The sequence below is a fragment of the Chiloscyllium plagiosum genome, unplaced genomic scaffold, assembly GCF_037043375.1.
Source record: "Chiloscyllium plagiosum isolate Xiang-an unplaced genomic scaffold, Cpla_swu_hap1 HiC_scaffold_51, whole genome shotgun sequence".
Lineage (NCBI taxonomy): Eukaryota > Metazoa > Chordata > Chondrichthyes > Orectolobiformes > Hemiscylliidae > Chiloscyllium > Chiloscyllium plagiosum.
Window position 1 is genome coordinate 11955759 of NW_028270189.1, and position 22238 is coordinate 11977996.

The window sequence follows — 22238 nt, forward strand, 5'->3', positions numbered from 1 at the left end:
ATTTCGGTGTTAAGTAGATCCCTGAGCTGCTTGTGGCTTGGACAACGATTCGAATTTTACCAATCAGCTTAAACTATACCACAGGAAACTAAAACCAAATCAAGTTTGAATTTATCGGTTTTCAAAAATTGCACCAATGAGATGATCCGACGTCGTGGATATTAAAAATGAAAATTGCAGACAGAGTAAATGCCTTCAACGCAGATCCAAAAGATTAGGAAACACTCTCTATCAAAGGTACCTGTTCATATCGAACATATTCGCAGTAAAAAGACAGAAGATAACCCAGGGAGATCTTTAGCAGCAAGAAGACACACAAACAACAGCTGCTGTGTGATTTTGAAAGTAAATTAGTGCAAATTTAAAAAGTGTCTTATTGAAAGAGTGTATCGTTACAGAGTTGGAGTGGGGTAATAAACAATTAAGAGAAAGGGGCTCTCAGATTCCAGAATGTTTGATGTAAAATGTTCACTTTTAGAGTTAGAAAATTAATTGATGTTATTATTTAAACTGGAATTTGCGAATTCTCTGTCACTCATATTTTAACAGCTTCCGAGACGAATTGAGTATTTCTTTATGTTTCATTTAAGTTACCAGATGAGCTTCACGCCGTGTCCTAACCATTCCCGTTTGTGTCTGTTTGTGTCTCTGTGGTGCTTAAAGTGATGCAATGCCACCCCCTGCTGGCCGCTCCACGCCACTGCAAAGGCATTGGCAGAGGGTCAAAACCAACAGGGATCCATTCAGAGAGGGGGAGGGAGAGGGCAGCTGTTCACAGCACCATCCAAACTGATGTCTTATCCATGTACTGATCTAAATGTCCTTTAAAAGTTGTAACTGTCTCTGCTTTCACCACTTCCTCTGAAAGTTCATTCCACACCCAAGCCAGCTTCTGGATAAAATAATTACTTCTCATGACTTTTGTAAACCTTTTTCCGCACACTTAAAACATCCCTCAGTTTTGAATCCCCAATTCTAGGGAAAGACATCAGCCCTTCAACTTATCTGTATCCTGTATGATTTTATAAACATTTGTGAAGTTACCCCTTAATCTGATACTCTCCGGTGAAAAGAGCCCCAGCCTACCCAGCCTCTCCTTGTAACTCACGCCATCCATTCCCAGCAACATCCAGGTTAATCTCTTCTGAACCATCTCCAGCTTAATAATGTCAAGGTCAATAATATCACAGTGAATAGTCAAGGTATTTTCTAATGGTACGGGGAGTCCAAAGCTAGCGGACATAGGTCCATCGTGAGAGGGGAAACACTTAAAAGTGACCTAAGGGGCAGCGTGTTCACCCAGAGGGTGGTATGCCAATGGAATGAGCGGGCAGGATGACCAGACTGGGCACAGTATTCCAGAAGAGGTCTCACCAAAGTCCTGTACAACCACAACATGACATCCCGATTCCGATAATCAAAGGACTGACCAATAAAGACAGTGTGTTAAACACCTTCTTAACACACTATCTGTATGAGATGCAAATTTTAAAGAATTATACCTGACGACCTAGGTCTCTGATCTGCAGCACTGCCAAAGACCCTACTTTTAATTGTATAGGTCCTGCTTTTGTTTGATTTACTAAATCCATTACTTCGCATGAATCCAAACTAAACTCCACCTGCCACTCGTCAGCCCAGTGAGTGATATTACCACCTCCTAATTTTCCCCGTTTAATTTTAAAATTCCGTCCCCGTCTCCAGGAGGCCTGCACACTCCAGCTTGATTTTCACAAAGACCCTGAGCTTAGGTTGCCTTGTGTGGTTAGGGGTGGGGGAGGGACAGATTGCAGACACAGTCAATGGGGAGGAGGCGCTGGACAGAAATCAGCGGCCTGGTATCATTTCATGGTTATAGGAAGAGGGCAGTCACACACGTTATTGGTGGGTAATACTGGTCGGTGCTTTGGGGCCAGAAATTATGGTCTTTCTCCGTTTCTGATGTTCAGTAAAAATTATCTATTTTAGACCCTTCATAGTGCAGAGTGTGTCTGCAGACTTCTTTCCCTAATATTGGATACTACAGGTAATAGAGATTAAAGATGTTCGTAGTTAATTTCGATGGCACAGCACGTGGACTCAACATCCTACAGTTGAGACAAATGTCTTGCACTTGTTTAACAATACAACGTGTTTTGTGTCGTTCAGTAATGGTAACCTGATTACAATAAATCCACATCGAGCTGAAAGCTGGTACTTCAGATATGATCCAAAATCTGGATATGATAGTGTAGTGGGTAGTGGCAATGTCTCTGAGCCAGAGCTCTCGATTTGATTCAAATTCATGAACTTGCGTAGTAGTGTTCCTGCTCTGTATTAGAAGGTCTGAATTCAAGTCCTGCCTGTTGCAGAGGTATGTCAGAACAGGCTGATGAACAAACACACAGGAGAATAATGTTACGGCTTTATGCGTATTGCCGAGTGATGCTAGTGTCCCTACCTCCGGGCACAAAGTTCTAGGTGTAAAGCCCACAGAAGTGTTTCACAATACATCGGAACAAACTGATTGAAATGGATTTAGAATTGTGACCTGTTGGAGAAGGAAGAGGTGTCAGTATTGACTGTCAGAATTTAGGCCCAGGATGACTGAAAGTACAGCTATTCATGTTGATTGAAGTCACGTTTCGCCACAGTAGCAGTTTATAAAATCAGAATGGTCATGGATAAGGTGAGTAGTCAGGGTTTTCCCCAAGTTAGGAGGCGTCCAATACTAGAGTGCATTGGTTGAAAGCGAGAGGATAAAGGTTTTGAAGTGGCCGAAAGGGCACCTTTCCACACAGAGGGTGGTGTATGCATGGAATGAGCTACCAGAGGAAGTGGTGGAGGCTGAAGCATCTACAGCATGGAAAAGGTATCAGGATGCTGACAGACCCGCCAAACGTTTCCAGCATTTTCTTTATTTGTTAAAAAAATACATTTATTTTAACACAGGTATTCTGAATACACCAAACATTTTATTTTTTAATGACGCAGGGACATGTAAACTCATCTTTCAATCGACTGAGACCATTTTCTGCTCAGGGTATGGCTATGTGTATGACAGCAGCAATGATGCACCTACATGGGGCAAGGAATGTGATGGAGACATAGTTTGGACAATGTACAAGGAGATCTCACATGGTCCAGTTTGGGAGAGGATGACGTTATTGTGTGATTCAACTCAGAGAGGGAGAAAATGTAATCTGCCCGAAAAGGAACGGCCTATTGCACTCTCTCGCTCCCTCATTGCTCATCACAGCAATGTGTGCGAGCTAAAAAAAAAAGATCTACAGTCATTGTTTCCATTTTTTTATAATTCCTGCAGTGTGGAAACAAGCACTTCAGCCCAATAAGTCCATACCAACCATCCAAAGAGTGACCTTCCCAGGCCTGTTCCTTTACATTTACCACTGACTAACGTAACAAACCTAGAAATCTCCAAACACGATGGACAATTTAGCATGGACAATCATCCCAATCTGCACAGTGGGAGGAAAATGGAGCACCCATTAGAAGCTCACGCAGACAGGGGAAGAATATGCAAACTCCACACTGATCGTTGCCCAAGACTGGAAGTGAACCTAAGTCCCTGTTGCTGTGAGGCAGCAGTGCAAACCATTGAGCCACCGTGCCACTCTTGAGGTTATCCCTGACCAGAATTAAATGGAATCTCCTGACTGCGTAATGCAAAGGGAATTCAGCAAAATCCAACTGTTCCAGGATGAAATCCCATTGCTAGCAGCTTGTGGGAGTAGAATATCTTCAGAAGCAGAATAACATTTTGGACAATCTATCAAATTTTCCTTTTGTCATGAGTTACACTAATATCTGGACAAAGTTCTTTCAACTTCAAATTTCAGAAATTTTGTTTGTGTGTGTGTGTGTGTGTGTGTGTTTCTCAAAAGGAAATATCGATTCTTTATTTGGATTCTTTATCGAATCCAAACTGTTTGCCATTTATATTTCCATCATAGTTTGAGTAACATTGCTCTGGATCATTAACGTGTTGTTTCAGCTGATTAAAGAAACTAGCCTGAAGTGTTGCTAAAACTGACCCTGACCCAGTCTGAGACCGATATCATCGGCCATATCACCGACCTGGTTACAGTTAACATTTGTTGTGAGCAGTGGAGGAGTGGGACTAGAAAAGGAAACAGTGACCCCAAAAGCTGGGGAACTATAGACGGGTGAGCCTGATGGCAGTGGTGCGTGAGTTGTTGGGGGGGATTCTGAGGGATAGCATTTACATACATTTGGGAAGGCAAGGGCTGATCGGGGTAGACAACATGGCTTTCTACATGGGAAATCATGTCTCATTAATTTGGTTGAGTTTTATGAAGAGGTGACAAAGAAGATTGATGAAGGCAATTTGGTAGACATTGTCTATATGGACTTCAGGAAGGTGTTCATTTAAAAAACAAAGAGCAAAGAAAATTTACAGCCCAGGAACAAGTCCTTTGCCATCCAAGACTAAGTCGATCCAAATGTACTGTATAAATCTGTCGGTCAATTACTAAGCATTTGGATCCCTCTGCTCCCCACCTACTCATGCATCTATCCAGGTGTATGTTAAATGAATCTACCTGCCTGCCTCTACCACCTCTGCTAGCGACGCGTTCCAACCCCCACCCTCTGTGTGAAGTATTTACCGCGTGTATCCCCCTTTAACTTTGCACTTCGCACTTTGAAAGCACGACCTTCCGTTATTGAATCCTTCACCCTGGGAAATAGCTTGTCTCTATCCACCCTGTCTATATTCTTCATGATTTTGCAAAGCTAAATCAGGTTCCCCCTCAATCTCCTTTTTTCTAGTAAAAATAAACCTAACCTACTCAGCCTCTCTTCGTAGCTGGTATTTCATTCTGATTGGTAGACAGATGAGTAAGGTTCAGTCACGTGGGATACAGAAGAAGCTAGTCACAATTGGCTTGAAGGAAGAGGGATATTTTTCAGCCTGGAGGCTTGTGAGCAGCAGTGTGCTGTAAGAATCAGTACTAAGTTCACTGCATTTCATTGTTTATGTAAAGGAGTTAGATGTGAATATCGGGGAAATAGTTAGTAAGTTTACAGATGACATCAGAGAGGTGGTGTAGTAGATTATCTCAGAGTACAACAAGACCGCAATTAGATGGGACAAAGGGGCAAGGAATGACAGATGACGTTTAATTTAGATAAATACAACGTTTTGCATTTTGGGAAGGTAAATCAGGGCAGACATTATACACTTAATGGGAAGATCCTGCGGAGTGTTGCGGAACAAAGGGGCATAGGGCTGCAGGTGCATAGTTCCTTGAAAGTGGAGTCGCAGGTAGACAGTGTGGTGCAGAACACATTTGGCACATTTGCCTTAATCAGACAGAGTATTGAGTACAGGAGTTGTGGTGGCATGTTGCATCTGTGCAGGGTGTTGGTAAGGCCATTTTAAGAATTCTGCATACAATTCGGTGTTCGGCAAAAATGACTTACACGGATGTTCCAGGTCTGGAGGATTGAGCTTTAGGGAGAGGTTGATTAGGTTATGGTGTTTCCCCTTGGACTGTCAGAGGTTGAGGGGTGACTTTATAGAGGTTTAAAAAACCATCGGGGCATGGATATACTGAACAGTCACGCTCTGCTCCCCAGGGTAGGGGAGTCCAGAACAAAAGGGCATAGATTGAAGGCGAATTATTTCGAAGGGAGCTGAAGTTTAATGTTTCACACAGAGAATGGTGTGTGTACAGAAAGTGCTGTCAGAGTAAGTGCTGAAGGTGGTTACAATCGCACATTTCAAAAGTATCTGAAAGAGGAGGGATATTGGCCAAATGCTGACAAATGCAACTAGATCAGATTTGATATCTGATCGGAATGAACAGATTGGACTAACGGGTCTGTTTCCGTTCTGCATGATTGTCTGATTCTATAAGAGGGATGACGAAAAATTCTGAAAGAACCTTTCAAGTCGGAATTCTCTTCACTGGAAGTTTATTGTGCCTCTATATTCACATTGATTGAAAGCTGCATGAGGTAAATATTTGACAGAGAAGTGAGTCATGCATAATGGGATATAGACAGGAAAGTGGGGCTGAGACCAGAACCTGATCAGCCATAATCTTAGCGCCTGATGGGGAAGGCTCAAAGTGTCTAATGACCAACTCCTGCTCCTCAGTCCCATGTTTGTATATTCCATTCAGCCCCTCAAACCTACTAGACAGGAGCAGTTGGAGGCTACTTACTCTTGTAACCTATTGCACAGAAACAGAGGAGACCATTCTGCCCTTCAAGACTGCCCCTCACGCTTTGAGATGATTTGGGAAATGTAATTGAAAAACTCAGGCACGGGTATGAAAGAGGCCGCTCATCTCTCTTTACAGTGCTTCCCCTATCTGCAACTTATGCTTCATTTATTTGTCATGTTGTAGACCCAGATTCACTGTGAATGCAGCCCAAAGAATTCACCCAGAGATGGCTCACAAAATCCTCTGATTTCACGGACTGCAATATTCAATCACAGAACATTCATGAAAATAACACCCACTAACTTTCCAATAACAGAATGGGAGAACATCAGAAACAGGGGCAGGTCGTTCACTCCCCAAGCCTGCCTTGTCCTTCACTAAGATCGAGGCTGATCTGCTCTTGGTCTCAAATCCTCTTTCATACCCAATTCCTCATAGCCCTCAACTCTCTGACAGATTGATATCCATCGACTTCCTCTTCAAATACTTCCAGTCATCGAGCTCCCTGACCACTCTTGAGAAGAAAAATCCTGACATTCAACACCACCTGTTTGAAGAACACACTTGCTGCTCCGATACCATGGCCTATTGATGTGAACAAAAGAGGTTGACACAAGGGTTCAGGTACAAATGACTGGCCCTGATATCAAGGCAGTGGTTGACTTCTGTTGACATCAAGGAGCTTAACAAAACTGGATTTAATGGGTATCAGAGTAAACTCTCCAGTGTTTGGAGTCAAACATGGCACAAAGGAAGATGTTCATCATCTCAGTCCTGGGTCAGCTCTGTGGGAGTTCCTCAGGGTAGCTTCCTCTTCACAAACATCTTCAGCTGCTTCATCAATACTTCCCTGCCGCCATCCTCCCCACCATAAGATCAGAAGTGGGGATGGTCGCTGAAGTTTCCACAATGTTCAGAATAATTTGACGCCCGTCAGCTCCTGATCCAGCCTGTGTCAATGCCAGGAAGACCCAGACTCCATTGAGACTTGTGCTGTTAAACTGTCCGTAATATTCATGTAAAAGCACTGCCCGACACTACGCAATGCCACAGTAAAACAAGAGTTCATTCAGCACCTAACGCTGGTTTCACAGGGATATGAGGAAGCCATTCATCCCATTGACACTATTGGAGAAGAACAAGGACAACTCATTCAGTGGCTGCAGCCTATTACTCAGGAAGAGAAGGAGTCTAGTGTGATGGACCACACCAGAGTCCCTCGAAACTATTTGAAGGCAATAGCCTAGGCTCTAATATTTTCTCACAAACTTTGAATTCTAATGTTTTCTTATTTTAAAGGAAATGTAAAGTGTCTGTTCCAGATGCAATGTGACTGGTCAAACTACATGGTGGCAAACAAAACCCCATTTATTGAAACATGAAAGTAGAAATAAAATCAAAGAAAGAGCAATTTAGAAAAACGTAATTCTATTGGACAACTTAACACAATAATAGATCAAGGAGATATTACTAATGAACTAGCCCAACAAAGGAAATTTCCATAAACACAGCCCTTGACAAAAAAGGAAAATTCAGGAATTGAAAACAGCATCAAGAGAAAATTCAGAGAGAGTAGCAGCCAGGAGACATTTCCTGAAGATTCCAACTCTGTGCAGAACCCTATCGTTTTTGATGTTACTGAGAAACCAAAACCCAGTGATTCTAATCTGTGCGAGCTGGCCACACCCATTCGGGCTGCATTAAAATAAACCCAAGGCCTCCCTAGCTGTTACTCAAGTGTTCTTAAGTAGCCAGCTTGGTAACGATCATTCAATCTCTCTCTTAAAAGAAACCAGGACAGAAAAAAACCTCTTAAAGCTACAGTATCATCACATTTGCCAGCACATCAAACAGGAACCAGGGGTAACCCAGTCAGGTTCTTGGTCTTGTCCAATCGGACGAGGAAGAAGCCAATCAGTCCCTTGAGTCATTAAACACAGGAAAAGGAGGAGGCCACTCAGGCCCTGGAGTCTTTTACACAGGAACGCTAGGAGGCCATTCCCACCTCAATGCACTTACACGGGGGCAGAATAAAGTAATTGATGATTATTCCTGATGAACTGCTTATGCCCGAAACGTTGATTCTCCTGCTCCTCGAATGCTGCCTGACCTGCTGTGCTTTTCCACTAATCGACTCTCTACTCTGATCTCCAGCATCGGCAGTCCTCACTGTCTCCTGATGCTGTAACATGATCAACAAGTGAAGTAGAGGCTGCACAGACAGACTGCTCCACGTTGTTCCTCCTGACTCCGTTGCTCATGATACGCACGTGGGACTTTAACGTGGTTTTCTAGCGGTGAGCAGGGAACCATATGTATTATATGAAGTCTCGAGAAGGCATCTTTCATCTACGAGAAGCCAGCCTGGTGTTCTCTGTGTAGAGGAAGCTGGTGGGAAGGTATGTGGCTGCTGTTGGGGATTGTGAGCAACCTGACGTTCAGTATGGGTACACACGCTGATTGCATAATAACATGGGGAGAGTTAATTTAGGCATATGAACGATTAGAAATTCGCGTTAGACTGATGAATGGACTCTCGAAGTTCAAATAATGCTGATCTTGCTCATGTTGATCTTGTCTAGTGCACGTCCTGTTCAGTGTAACCTGTATGCCTTACACTGTCCAAGTCTATTTACACCCTAGGATCTGCCTGGCCATGCTTACTATGATCTTCCTCCACTGCTCATAAATAAAGTGTTTCCCTGTACTGAGGTACATGTGACAATAAATCAAACCAATCAACCCTGGGTAAATTATGGAATTTCTCAACCTGTCAATATCTCTTTTGGAAATAAGTGATCACTGCCACTCCTCGTGTTTCAGCATCACCATTTCTTCGTCTCTCACAGCTCTACAGATTAAACACTAAGCTTCTTCACTCTATTCTCATGTTACCATCACCCGTGTCTGTGGTAAGATCATTCCTTACAAAGGGAATCAAATCTGTAGAGAGTGCCCCAAATACTCTCTCAGCAAGGCTCGACAACAGCAGGAAGATGGCTTTATTATGTACTCGAATCATCTTACAGTGAAGGACAGCATACCATTAACTGCACCCATTACTTACACAGGGTTTGATTCAGACCGGTCAGCATAGACTTGTGAGTGGGAGATCATGCTTCCCTAATTTCTTAGAGTCCTTTGGTGAAGTGACCAAGAAGGTTGATGAGGGCAGAGCGGTAAACGTTGTCTCTGTGGATTTCAGGAAGGCCTTTGATAAGGTTCCACATGGCAGGCTGCTCTGGAAGGTTCCATCACGTGAAATGCTGGGGGAACTGGCCAATTGGATACACAGTTGGCTTGATGGTAGGAAGCAGAGAGTTTAGTGGAAGGATGTTTGTCAGACCGGAGGTTGAGTCCATAGCTGTTTGCTATCTATGATTTGGTTGAGAATGTACAAGGCATGATTAGTAAGTTTGCAGATAACACAAAAATAAGTGGTATCGTGATTAGTGAGAAGATGATCAGAAATTGCAGCAGGTCCTTAATCAGGTGGGCACGTGGGCCGAGAAATGACAAATGGAATTTAATGTAGAAGTGTGAGGTCTTGCATTTTGGAATCTCAAATCAAGATAGGAGTTCCATGGTGCATGGTAGGTTCTTAAGGGGTGTAGTGGGCAGAGAGACTTTGGCGGTCAGGTTCTCTGAGAGTGGAGTCACAGGTAAACAGGGCAGTAAAGAAGGCATTTGGCATACTGGCCTACATTGAGTATAAAAGTTAGGAATTTATGTTGCAGTTACACAGGACTTTGGTAAGGCCGCACTGAGAGTACTGTGTTCAGTTTTGTCACCTTGTTATAGGGAGGATGTTATGAAATTAGAAAGAGTGCAGAAGAAATTTACAAGGATGTTGCCAGGACCTAATGGTCTGAGTTATAGGGAGAGGTTGGACAAGCTAGGACCTTTTCTTTCGAGTGTAGGAGACTGAGGGGGGAAACTTATAGAGCTGTATAAGATCATGTGGGATATGGATAGGGTGAATGCTCTCAGTCTTTTCCAAGGTTTAGGAAATCGAGGACGAGAGGGGATCAGTTTAAGGTTAAAGGGGAAGGAATAAAAGGGAACCTGAGGGGCCATTTTCTTACACAGAGGCTGGTACGTGGATGAGCTGCCAGAAGATGTGGCTGAGCGGGTACATTAACAACATTTCAAAAGCATTTGGATAAAAATGTGGATAGGAAAGGACTGGAAGGATATGGGCCAACTGCAGGGAAATGGGGTTAGCGTTGATTGACATTTGCAAGGCGGAGTCAAACCCTTCTGTTAATTAAAACCAAAGTCCCAGAAAAGTTCGCCTCGCCTCATAATCTGTTAAAATATGAGCGATGCAGATCTCCTACATTCCACTATTTAAACAAAAATTAGCAAGTTCGTTTCTTAACTTTAATAGTGAACACTAAACAACAACTATTCACAAATACAAGGCCCTCTTTTCTTAACTACTTACTATCTGACTCCAACTCTGTAAAAAATGATGTTCCAACAACCCATATATTAAACGCTACAATCTCAAAACCACACAGTGTCCATCTTCCCCGCTGTCTTCACTCTTCCAGCTGATGATCTCCCTGGGCTATTTTTTTTTTAATTGCAAGTAGATTTACATGAACATGTGTCTTTGATAGTGATTGTTTGAAATGTCCAGTTAGCACTCCTGCTCTACAGCAGCTACACTGCTGTTGGATAGCAGTGGCTCTCCCTCTAGTGTTCAAAATGCTGGGTTTATATACTCCCCATGATACACTAATTCTCATAACTTGATAGCTTTCCAGGTGTCCAAACAATAATATTCAAATTCCGTTGGCTTCTTGTATACATTGCTTGTATTTGAATTGCCGACAAAACAGCAACCAAAACTCGGGTATCCATTTCCCAGCTAACTGTTACATTTGGAACAGCTTGACCTTTAGCTGGAATCTGTGGCTGTAATTTCTATTCAGCAAAATCCGTTCTGTCTTAAAGTGACCAGACATGTTTTCGAATTCATTATATCTGACCCCTTCAGAAAAAAAAACATGAACCAGCAGGATGAAAAGATGGCTTCATTTCTTTTCATCTAATTCTTAATCAAATTATTTCGAAATTCAGAAGTATTCATCTCAGCTATACCATACATATTAATTCTGCACACATTTATAACACTGCAATAAGTCAAATCTTATCTGAACTTTTTCTTTTAAATGCGCGATAACGCATCTGCTATCACATTTTAGGACCAACAGCATGTAGATTTTGTAAGTTTAAAGTCGGTGTGATAAGACTCCAATGAAATAGTCTCGTATTCTGATCTTTAAATATTCCAAAAAATGCTAGGGGTTTGTTGTTGTCCACAATCATCTCCAACAATTCCTTTGTCATATAAACATTAAAATATTGTCAGTCCAGTGCGGAACTTAATAATTCTTTTTCAATAAATGGAGATTTTGTATTTTTGTTCTGGTGGATATTGAATTTTTTTCAACAAGTCGCGAATTGGCCATTCAATTCCATCATCATCTTTCTGTATCAATACATCTCCGACCATTATATCCCGAGCGTCAAACACAATTTTCAAAGGGTTTCAAAATATTTGGTATAGCTAAAACCGTTGCTGTGATTAATCCTGCTTTAAAATTCTCAAATGCCTCCTGGCATTGTTCTGTCCACCACAATTCTGTGTTCTTGTTTAATAAATCCATCAGTGGTGCCAATACACTGCTGAAGTTTGCAACAAAATTCCGATAGAATCCACTCAGTTCCAAAAATTGAAGCACCTCTTTCTTTGAGGATGGTCGTGGAAATTCCTCAAAGCCCTTCATCTTTGTGTTCCATGGGGTCAACCTTCCATGTCCAACGTAATGTCCTAAGAACGTCAGCTCTGCCTTCGAGAATTCTGTTTTCTTTAAGTTTATTACCAAGTTTTCTTCTTGTAATCGTTCAACATGCTCTGCCAACTGTAACATGTGAGCTTTCAATCACTTGCTAAAGATCACTACATCATACAGATAACCTGCACAATTTGTACATCTGGCCACAACTCTGTTCCTGAGTCTTAAATGTGTCTGGAGCATTATTCATTCACATGACGTACTCTAACTTTTTTTTGTCATATCCGGTATCTTTACCAGATAGTTGAACTGACTCAACATTTTTAAAAAATTTGAATGGGGCCACTAAACTTGGCTTTAAAGTGATTTCCTTGCACTGGTGGCAATACGATTTCCCATCATCCCCACGGGAAATCGTCAAAGTTTCAGAGTTTTTATCTGCCACCTGCTTCATTCCATGCTGTATCCTCTCCAGGTGCTGTTTAGCTAACTCACCTACACCATTAATTTCTCCCTCACCTCAGACACACAATCCAAGTGTGAGATCTTTGATTTCGGTCCTGCCAATTTATATTTAATTAATTTCAAAGGACCTCTCACCTCATGTATGAATATAAATTCAAAGGAAGTAAACTGAATAGATTTATTTCGGGCATCTCTAATGGCAAACAATATAATGGGACACCTTTATTCTAATCAGTCGGGTAATTCTGACAGTGCGCCGTTAATATTGTCTTCAGCATCTGATGCCAACTTTCCAAGATTCCCTGGGATTCGGGATGCGATGTACTTGATTTAAACTGCTGTGTGCCGAAGCTATCCATGACGTCATTAAACAGCTGAGCGGTAAAATGAGACTCTTGGTCTGACTGAATCACACTGCGTGGCCCACAGTGAGTAAAGAAGGCTACCAACTCCTCCACCTCTCTTTTTGACTTAACACCCCATAATGGAATTATCCCTGGAAATTGGGTAGATACATCTATTATGGTCAGCAGATATTGCTTTCCACTTTTATTTAAAAAGGGGAGCTCCACAATTAATCATAAGCCATGTGAAAGGTTCTTCGAATACAGGAATTGGCAACAAAGGTGCTGGTCTTAATACTGCCTGTGACGTACCTACCATTTGGTATGTATGACATGTACAAGAAAAATTAACCACGTCCTTGTGCATTCCAGCCACTAGAAATGCTTTAGCCTGAGTCTTCCGTGCATCAACTCCTTTGGCTTTTTCTTTCGGTTTTCCTTCCTGTTGTAACTTATGACAGTGGGATCTTGTTCCTACACAGTCTGGAAAAATCCCTGGGTATTTTTCTTTTTATTCCCCTGTTCCCTGATTTTACTTTGGCTTCTCCACCACAAGGGATGCCTTTCCCACCTTGGATCCTGCTAAATCGTTCCCAAGAACAAACTGTATTCCTGGAACTGACACCCTGTCACTCAATCTCACTGTTACTTCCCTAACTTTGATTTGGAATTCCAACCTAATGTTTCACAAGTGAATGCTTAATTTCTGTCCCCAGTTCACAAATTATCACGCTGTTGTGTAACATGTCAGAAAGAGAGAAACTACTTCCATCTCTTACTAATAGAGGCGGAGGGAAAGTGAGGACTGCAGATGTTGGAGATCAGAGTTGAAAAGTGTGGGGCTGGAAATGCAGAGCAGGTCGGCAGTATCCGAGGGGCAAGAGAGTTTCCGTTTTTGGGATGAGTCCTTCATCAGGAAAATGGGAGGTAAGGTAGGGGTAAGGGGATGAGAATTAAATAGGAGGGTGGATTGGAGTTGGGTGGAAGGGAGCTTGGAAGGCGATAGGTAGATGCAGGTGGGTCTGATAGTGATAGGTAGGAGAGGAGGATGAAGTGGATAGGCGGTAGGACAGCTGGAGCCCTCAAACCATACAGCATCAACGTTGACTTCACCAATTTCAAAATCTCCCCTCCCACAACCTCATCCCAGATGCAACCGTTCAAATTAGCACTGCCCTCTTGAACTGTTCTAACTGTCCATCTTCCTTCCCACCCATCCACTCCACCCTCCCCTCCGCCCTATCACTATCACTCCCACCTACATCTTCCTATCGCCCTTCCAGTGACCCTCCAACCAGCCCAGCTCCGACCCTCCGATTTATCTTTCAGCCCACTTGTCCCCCTGCCACATTTCTGAAGATGGGTTTATGCCTGATATGTCGATTGTCCTGCTCTTCGGATGCTGCTTGATCTGTTGTGCATTTCTGGCTCCTCACTTCTCAACTATTAGAGACTGAACAGATCCCGTATCCTGCTAAATTATAACTTCTTGTTCTCCCCCCACACCCCATTTTTTCTTAGTAAGATTTATCTACGGAGACACATTCTTTATAGAGATCAGGCACTGACTCCATACACAGCCCCTGCTTAGGCTGTGCACTCTCCTGCAGCTCCTCGATTCTACTTGGGGTCTCCTTTACCAGGTTCACTAATACCACTGGCTTAAACTCTTTTACCACATCTTTTCCCAAAGTTTCTTCCTTCAACCTCCAGTACTGTGTGTCCCAGCTTACTGCAGTGAAAACACATTTTCCAGTGCCCTTGTTAAACCATCGGCACTGTAATTTTATGTGTTCCACTACGTTATAGTGAGAACGCCTGAGACCTTTCACCTCCTTTCAGCCCCTTGGGCTTTTGTTTTCACCTGTGGTAAACTATAGCCAGTGTGCTTTTCTCTATGTATTGTAGTGTAGGATCTCCCCTTCTCCCAATTTCTATCCTTCACAAGATGAAAATCCTCCCAGAAGCTACATTTCATCTCATGAACCAATGCATACTTAACTGCCATTTCTGCTGCACTTCTCACTTCTTAAAATTCCTGTTCATTCACATGAATTTCTTCGATCTCTGGAAGTGAGTCTTTAAACTCGTCCAGCAGAATAATCTCCTATCGGGCCTCACAGGTCTTATCCATTTTTAAGGCCTGCACGCATTTATCAAAATGACGGTGGTTAATTCTTTCAAACTCAATATAAGACTGACCAGGTTCCGTCTCTATATTTCTGAATCGCTGTCTATATTCTTCTAGACCAATTCATAAGCACTCAACATAGCCTGTTTGACATCTGCATAATCTCTTGCTCCGTCATGTGAAAGCACTGCACATACCTCTCAAACTGTGCCATCCATCTTAGTCTGAACTACCATTACCCACAAGTTCACTGGACACGCCATCTGACAAGCCAATTTTGCAAATGAAATAAAAAAGGTTTTGGCCTTTTTCTCATGAAATATGGCAATGTATTAACACAGTTGTATCCATCCCTACGTTCTCCCTTCATCTTCATTCTGCTAATTTAACTTTCTTATCTAGTTCCAATCTTCTGAATTTCAAATTCTCCCTCCCTTCCTTTTTCCTCTCTTTCTCTATCTTTTCTCTCTCTTTCTGTCTCTCCCTTTATCTTTTAACTCCAGTTGCCCCCCACCTTGCAATTTAAGTTTTATCTATCTCGACTGCAGTTGTCCGTTTCTCTGATGAACCTAAGTGCTTGACCAACTCCATTATGAATACAGCTTTCCTTATGTCCCTGGTTAAACTCAATTCTAATCTGCATGTTAATTCTAAAAGTATGCACATCCTTTGTCTTTCTACACTTCCTTGGCAAATTTGGGAATCATCTTCAAACTTCAGAACCTCTTTTGTAATGCTAAAAGCTATTTATTTTAATTTAACCAACCACAAGGAAACAAAATTAAATGAATGTTGTCACCTCTTTTTTTTAAGGTCTAGGTCACTAACTTCAAAGTGATGTAATCTGCTTGGACCTTTTGTACCCTAAATCTGTCCTTATTCCATGCGACAAGCCCTTAAGCTGTTATGATGTCGATGTCTAACACCTGTGTTAATTAAAATCACGCACTCAGAAAAGCTCACCTCGCCTTGTACTCTGTTAAAACACGAGTGAAAGAAAACCCCCAAATTCCACTACTAAGATAAAAATAACCATTTATAAGTATGTAAGTTAGCTCACTAAGCTTGAAAGTTAGTTTTCAGATGTTTCCTCACCGTGACTATTGAACATCATCAGTGAGTGTCTCTGGTGACGCACTCGTGGTATGTCTCGTCTTTCTATTTATAGGTCTTAGTTTCTTAAAGTGCGTGATGTCATTTCTAGTTTTTTTGTTCAAGGGAAGGTAGATAGCATCTAATTGATGTGTTTATTGATGGACTTCTGGCTAGAATGTCATGGTTTAAGAACTTTCGTGCGTGGCTTTGTCCTAAGAAGTGTGTGTTGTCACAGTCAACATGGTGACCTTTTTTGTCTGCACGTATGGAAACTAGTGATAGTGGGTCATGTATTTTGGTGGCTTTGGTGTTCATATATCCTGCTAGCACGACAACAGTTCAGATTGAAATGGAGGAAAAATTATTTTATATACACTGTTTAATCAGTGTGTGTTCAGATAAGTAACATTTTTCATATGTGTACAACACACTCTGAATGAACAATGGACACACAGTCAACGAAACATGATGCACACGATGTATAACATTTATTAAGCATTAAAACATTTGATCCTCATCTGAAGTGATACCTTCCCTTTCTCTCAACGTTCCCCCTTTTCTGGGATTCCGAACTCTAGTCTCTCATTCTTATCAGGTTGTCTGTTATAAATTCTTGCTTCTCGTGTCCCAACTTATTTCAGTTAATCCTCTTTCTACAAGCAATTAAATATGTTGACCTGCAGGGTTCTTTCCAAAACTGGTGTCTGTCATATTATTGGAGAGAAAAGTCATGGCATCAGACCCAGCATTTGAACATGCTCTGTTGTACATGCACAATACAAAGGACTAGAGCACACAGGAACTGCCAAAACAATGAGGGAAGTACATCTACTTCTTTCGATAATGTAGTTTTCTAATTTTCCACATCTCCATATCAATATCCTCACTCTCTCTCGTCTCTGTATCTAGTTAAGAAATCCACCAGTCATTCTTCGTTGCCCATCTCTCAAAACTCCTTCTTTCAGTTTATACGCAATGCTTTCTTCACGATGTAATGTGGTTATAATTAAGCAATGTAACTACAAAGACATGGGGAGGAGCTGGCCCGAGTTAATTGGAAGGGAAGCTGAGCAGGAAAGACCATGGAGCAGCAATAGCAGAAGTTTGTGGGGATAATTCGGAAGATAATACCAGAAATTCAACCCCAAGAAGATGAAACATACTCATGGGAGGACAAGGCAGCCATGAGTTACAAGGCATCAAACCAAAAGAGAAAACATACAATGTGGTGAAGATGATTGCGAATCCAGAGAATTCATTGGCTCTGAAACTACATAAGGCTGGCATCACAGACACTACGAAGCTCTTAATCATGGTCAGGGAGAGAAGCAGAGGGAAACACATTCACTTTAAACACAGAATATGCCATTTTTCAAGGAAAATTATTCAGGTGAATTAAATATTTGAATTAAGATCAGTTAAATGCTTTTGCGGAATGTGTCAGATTGGAAGCAAGACCCGGGGAGACAGACCCTCAGCAGAATGAGACTATGAAAATTGAAGTATTTCCATATCAGAAAGTGCAAGGCTCATGGGTGAATGGGTCTCAGTGAGAATTGGGGAACAGACAGCAGAACTGCATTGCAGATATTGCAGCTGGAAACTGTGTATTCATGTAGTGCTGTAGACCACAGCAGCAGGAGAAGCAGACCTGCATTCAACCACAATCTGTAACTTTTTGCCAGGGTAACACCTCAGTCTGTCATTACCATCAACACCATCTATGGCTCAGTGACAAGTGTGGGTGAACATGTCAGATTCAGAATCACATGAACTTTAACCTGATGCTAACTCATTAAAGCTACCACACTTGGCCAAGAGATCTGATCGAAACACTGCAGTCCTGTCACATTCAGTCATAAATGGTGATGGACGATTAAACAAATGACTGGAGGAGAGGGCTCCACAAACATTCCTATCCGACATAATGGATCAGACCGCACATCAGTGTAAAAGAGAAGGATGTTTTATCTGCGCCATCTTCTGCCAGAAGTATTGAGTCGATGATACACCTCACCCTCATCATGATGCCCATAATATCACAGATTCCAGTCTTCAACCAATTTGATTCGCTGCACGTGACATGAAGAAACAGCTGAACACAGTAGATACGACACAGACAATGGATCCTGACCCCATTCCTGCAATAGGCTGAAGACTTGTGCTGCACAAGAAGCTGTGGCCCTGGGGAAGCTCCAACTCTAACATCGCCCTGGCAATGTGAAAAATTACTCAGCTAAGTCCAGTCCCCTAAAACGGGAAAAATTACAATCTGACCAATTACCACCTCCTCAGTCCCATCATGACAGTCAAATTGGCGGGAGTTGTTTTTGACAGAGCTGTCACGCAGCACAGAAATAACCAGCTCAGCATGGTTTTTGGCAGATCCCCATGTGGCGATGGTGTTGTTGTGGAATTGTCACTGGATTACTAATCCAGACGAGGCTAATAATCTGGCAGCGGGTGGAAGTTAAAGATAATTAATAAAATATCGAGATCTAAAATGTGCTGTCAGTAACAGTGACCTGAAGCAAATATGGATTGTAACCAGAATTTCCTTCTCCAATGTACTTTTAGGAAGTGAATCTCCCATGATTTCCTGGGCTGGCCGAAAAGTGACTCCAAAGACGCTGACATGTGATAAACATTTCAATGGTCTCTGAAATTGCCAAACAAGGGCACTCATTTGTATCAAACTACTACGAGGTCTGAAAGGATGAAACCGGACAGAACACCCCGCCTCAGCATCAATGTCGGAAAAGAGAATGGGAACACAGTCCTGTCGACCCTGCAGAAACCTCCTTCCTATCATCTGAGAGCTTGTGACAGCATTTACAGAGCTTTCCCACAGACTGCACAGAAACATCCGGTATGGAAAACACATTGAGCCTCCCCATTCTAGTTCTTGGAAAAAAATCTCCTCAATGCACTTATACACGATATACATATCTGTTAATGTGAGTAACCTTGGGAAACTATAAAATAGGCGGTGCAGTAGTACGTTTGGTCCATCGAGTTTGCTAACCAATTCAATATAATGATGGTTGGCCCTTCATTTCCATACCATATTCCTGCTCTCCCACTATCCCTTTACTGTCTGTAAATCCTTATTTATAATCAGTGTCTCGGTTTCCAGGTGCGAGCGAATTCCCCCGGTTCCCCAGTCAGTGAGAGCAGATATTTATAATCATCTCAATGCAGAGTGATTGCCTGTACCTAATACTGTGCCCCCTTGTTTTAGAAGTCCCAGCCAGGAGAGTTATCATCCCTGCTTCCAATCTGTCTCACCCTAGCAGAGTTTTGTATATTTCACTGAGATCTCCACTCATTTTCCTAAACCCCATGGAATACTGGCCCAGTCGCCCCAAACTCTGCTCCCACAACAAGCCCGTCATCCCAGAGATCAGTCTGGTCATCCTTTACTGCTCTCCATCAATGTCAGGTTTGTCCTTTATTAGGTAAGGAGACCAAAACTGCACACAATATTGCATAATGTTCAAGATGATATCTCACCAAGTCCCTGTATAGCTGCAGTAAGACACCCTTTCTCCTGGATTCACATGCAATGAAGGTCAACACACCATTTATCTTCCTCACTGCTTTCTGTTTCTGCAATATTACTTTCAGTGACTGGTGTACAAGGAGATGCAGATCCTTTTCAGCGTTGCAGCTCCCCACTTGGTGGGTCTGTTTACACTGGGCAGCGTGCCAATGCCATGCCCAGTATTGACTTCTGGTTGCAGAACTCACTGCGCTGCAGGGACCTTAGAGGTTCATGCAGAAGGAAACAACAAAAAGGAACATCCGTCCCTTTGTACATCAACATGTTTCAACCAATCCTTTTCAAATGGTAGGCTGCCAATTTATAATTTTCATCAAAGGGCACACCGTCACCTCTATCCACATTGTTCTCCATCTGTCACGTATTTACCCATTCACTCCACTTGTCTTAGTCTTCTCGGTGCTTTTTTACATCCTCACCCACTCACAATCCCACATCCGTTAGTGCTGTCAGCAGGCTGGGATATATTGTATCTGATTCCAGCAACCAAATGTTTAATGGGCATTGGGAACAGCTGGGCCCCAAGCACCGATCCCTGCGACACCTCAGCAACCGTCCTCTGTTAATTTCTATTTATTTATTTCGTGAATCTCGGAGTCACTGGCAGGGATTGCTTGACCCTTTTGCCCTCGAGAAGGTGGTGGTGAGCTGCTTTGTTGAACGCTGCAGTCCACCTGCTGTGGTTGACCTCTAATGTCATTAGGAAGGGAATCCCAGGATTCTGACTCAGTGACTGGGAAGGAGCGGTGATAAATTTCCAAGTCAGGATGGTGAATGGCTTGGAGGGAACCTGAAGATGATGGTATTCCCATACATCTGTAGCCCTTGTCCTTCTAGATAGACATGGTCGTGAGTTGGGAAGATGGTATCTGAGGATCTTTGGTGAATCATTTCATTGCAGCATGTCGATAGTAAAACACTGCTGCTGCTGCTGAGCGTTGGTGGTGGAGCATTGTGGATGAAGGGACAGTCAGACTGGCTGCTTTGTCCTGGATGGCATAAAGCTTCTTGAGTGTTGTTGGGGCTGCACTCATCCAGGCAAATTGGGAGTCTCCTATTACACTTCTGACTTATGCATTGTCGATGATGGACATACGTTTGGAAGTCAGGATGTGAGTTACTCGCCGCAGTATTCCTAGCTTCGGACGTGCTCTTATAGTTACTGTGTTCATGTGGCGAGACCAGTGAGTTTCTGAGCAATGATTACACACCAGGAATCTGATACTGGGGGATTCAGTGATATTAACACAATTGAATGTCAAGGGACAGGTTAGATTATATTTTATTGGTGATGGTCATGGTCTGGCATTCGTGTGGGCTGAATAATACTTGCCACTTGTCAGCCTGGATACTGTCCAGATCTTGTCACATTTGAACATGGACTTCTTCAGTATCTGAGGAGGCACACATGTTGCAGAACATTATACAGGCATTGGCGAACATCCCCACTTTTGACCTTAAAATAGAAGGAAGGTCATTGATGAAGCAGCCCTGAAGAAGTTTTCGGTCACTGCTCGAGGGACTCCTACAGATTTGGAGCTGAGTTGACTGACCTGCATCAACCATAACCACCTTCCTACGTGTCAGGTATGAATCTAACCAGCAGGGGTTTTGCCTCTGAGAACCATTGATTCCAGTGTTGCTAAGGCCCCTTGATACCACACAGGGTCGAATGCGGCCTTGACTTAAAGGGCTGTCACACTCACCCTACCTCTGGGATTAAGCTCTTTTGTACATGTTTGAACCACGGTAATGAAGTCAGGAGCTGAGTGGCCCTGGTTGAGCCCAAACTGGGCGTCATTGATCAGGTTATTGCTGGACAGGTTGCTGCTTAAAAGCACTGAGACATTCCACCACTTTACTGATGATCGAGAGTAGACTGATGAAGTGGTTTTTCTCCGGATTTGTTCTGCTTTTTATATATAGGAGATACTTGGGGTAATTTTCCACATAATGAGGAAAAGCCATTCTTGTAACTGTATTGCAACAGTTTGGCTAGGGGAGTGGCAAGTTATGGAGCACAAGTTTTCAGCACTATTGCCAGAATGTTGTCAGATTATGGACCCTATGGAGTATCCAGTATCTCCAATAATTTCTGGATATCGCGTGGACTGAATAGAATTGGTTGATGACTGGTAACTGAATCGCTGCGGACCACTGGAGGAGGCCGAGATACGTCATCAACTCAGCACTTCTGACTGAAGATTGTTGCGAAGGCATCAGCCTTATCTTATACACTGAAGTGTTGGGCTCTTCCATCATGGACGAAGGGGTTATTTGTGGAATCTCTTCCTCCAGTGATTTGTTTAATTGTTCCCAACGTTTCTCGACTAGATGTAGAAGACCTGCAGAGCTTAGATCTGAACCGTTGCGTGTGGAATCACTTACCTCTGTCTATCACTTACTGCTTATGCTGTTTGCGCACAAATAGTCCTTTTTGGTGGCTTCACCAAGCTGACACCTCATTGTCAGGTATGCCTGGTGCTGCTCCTGCCATCCTGCACACTCCATTGAACCAATGTTGATCCTCTGGATTGATGGTAATTGTTGCGAGGGGGATATGCCAGGCCATGAGGTTATGCGGGAGTACAATTCCACTGCTATTGATGACCCACAGCACCTTATGGACATCCAGATTTG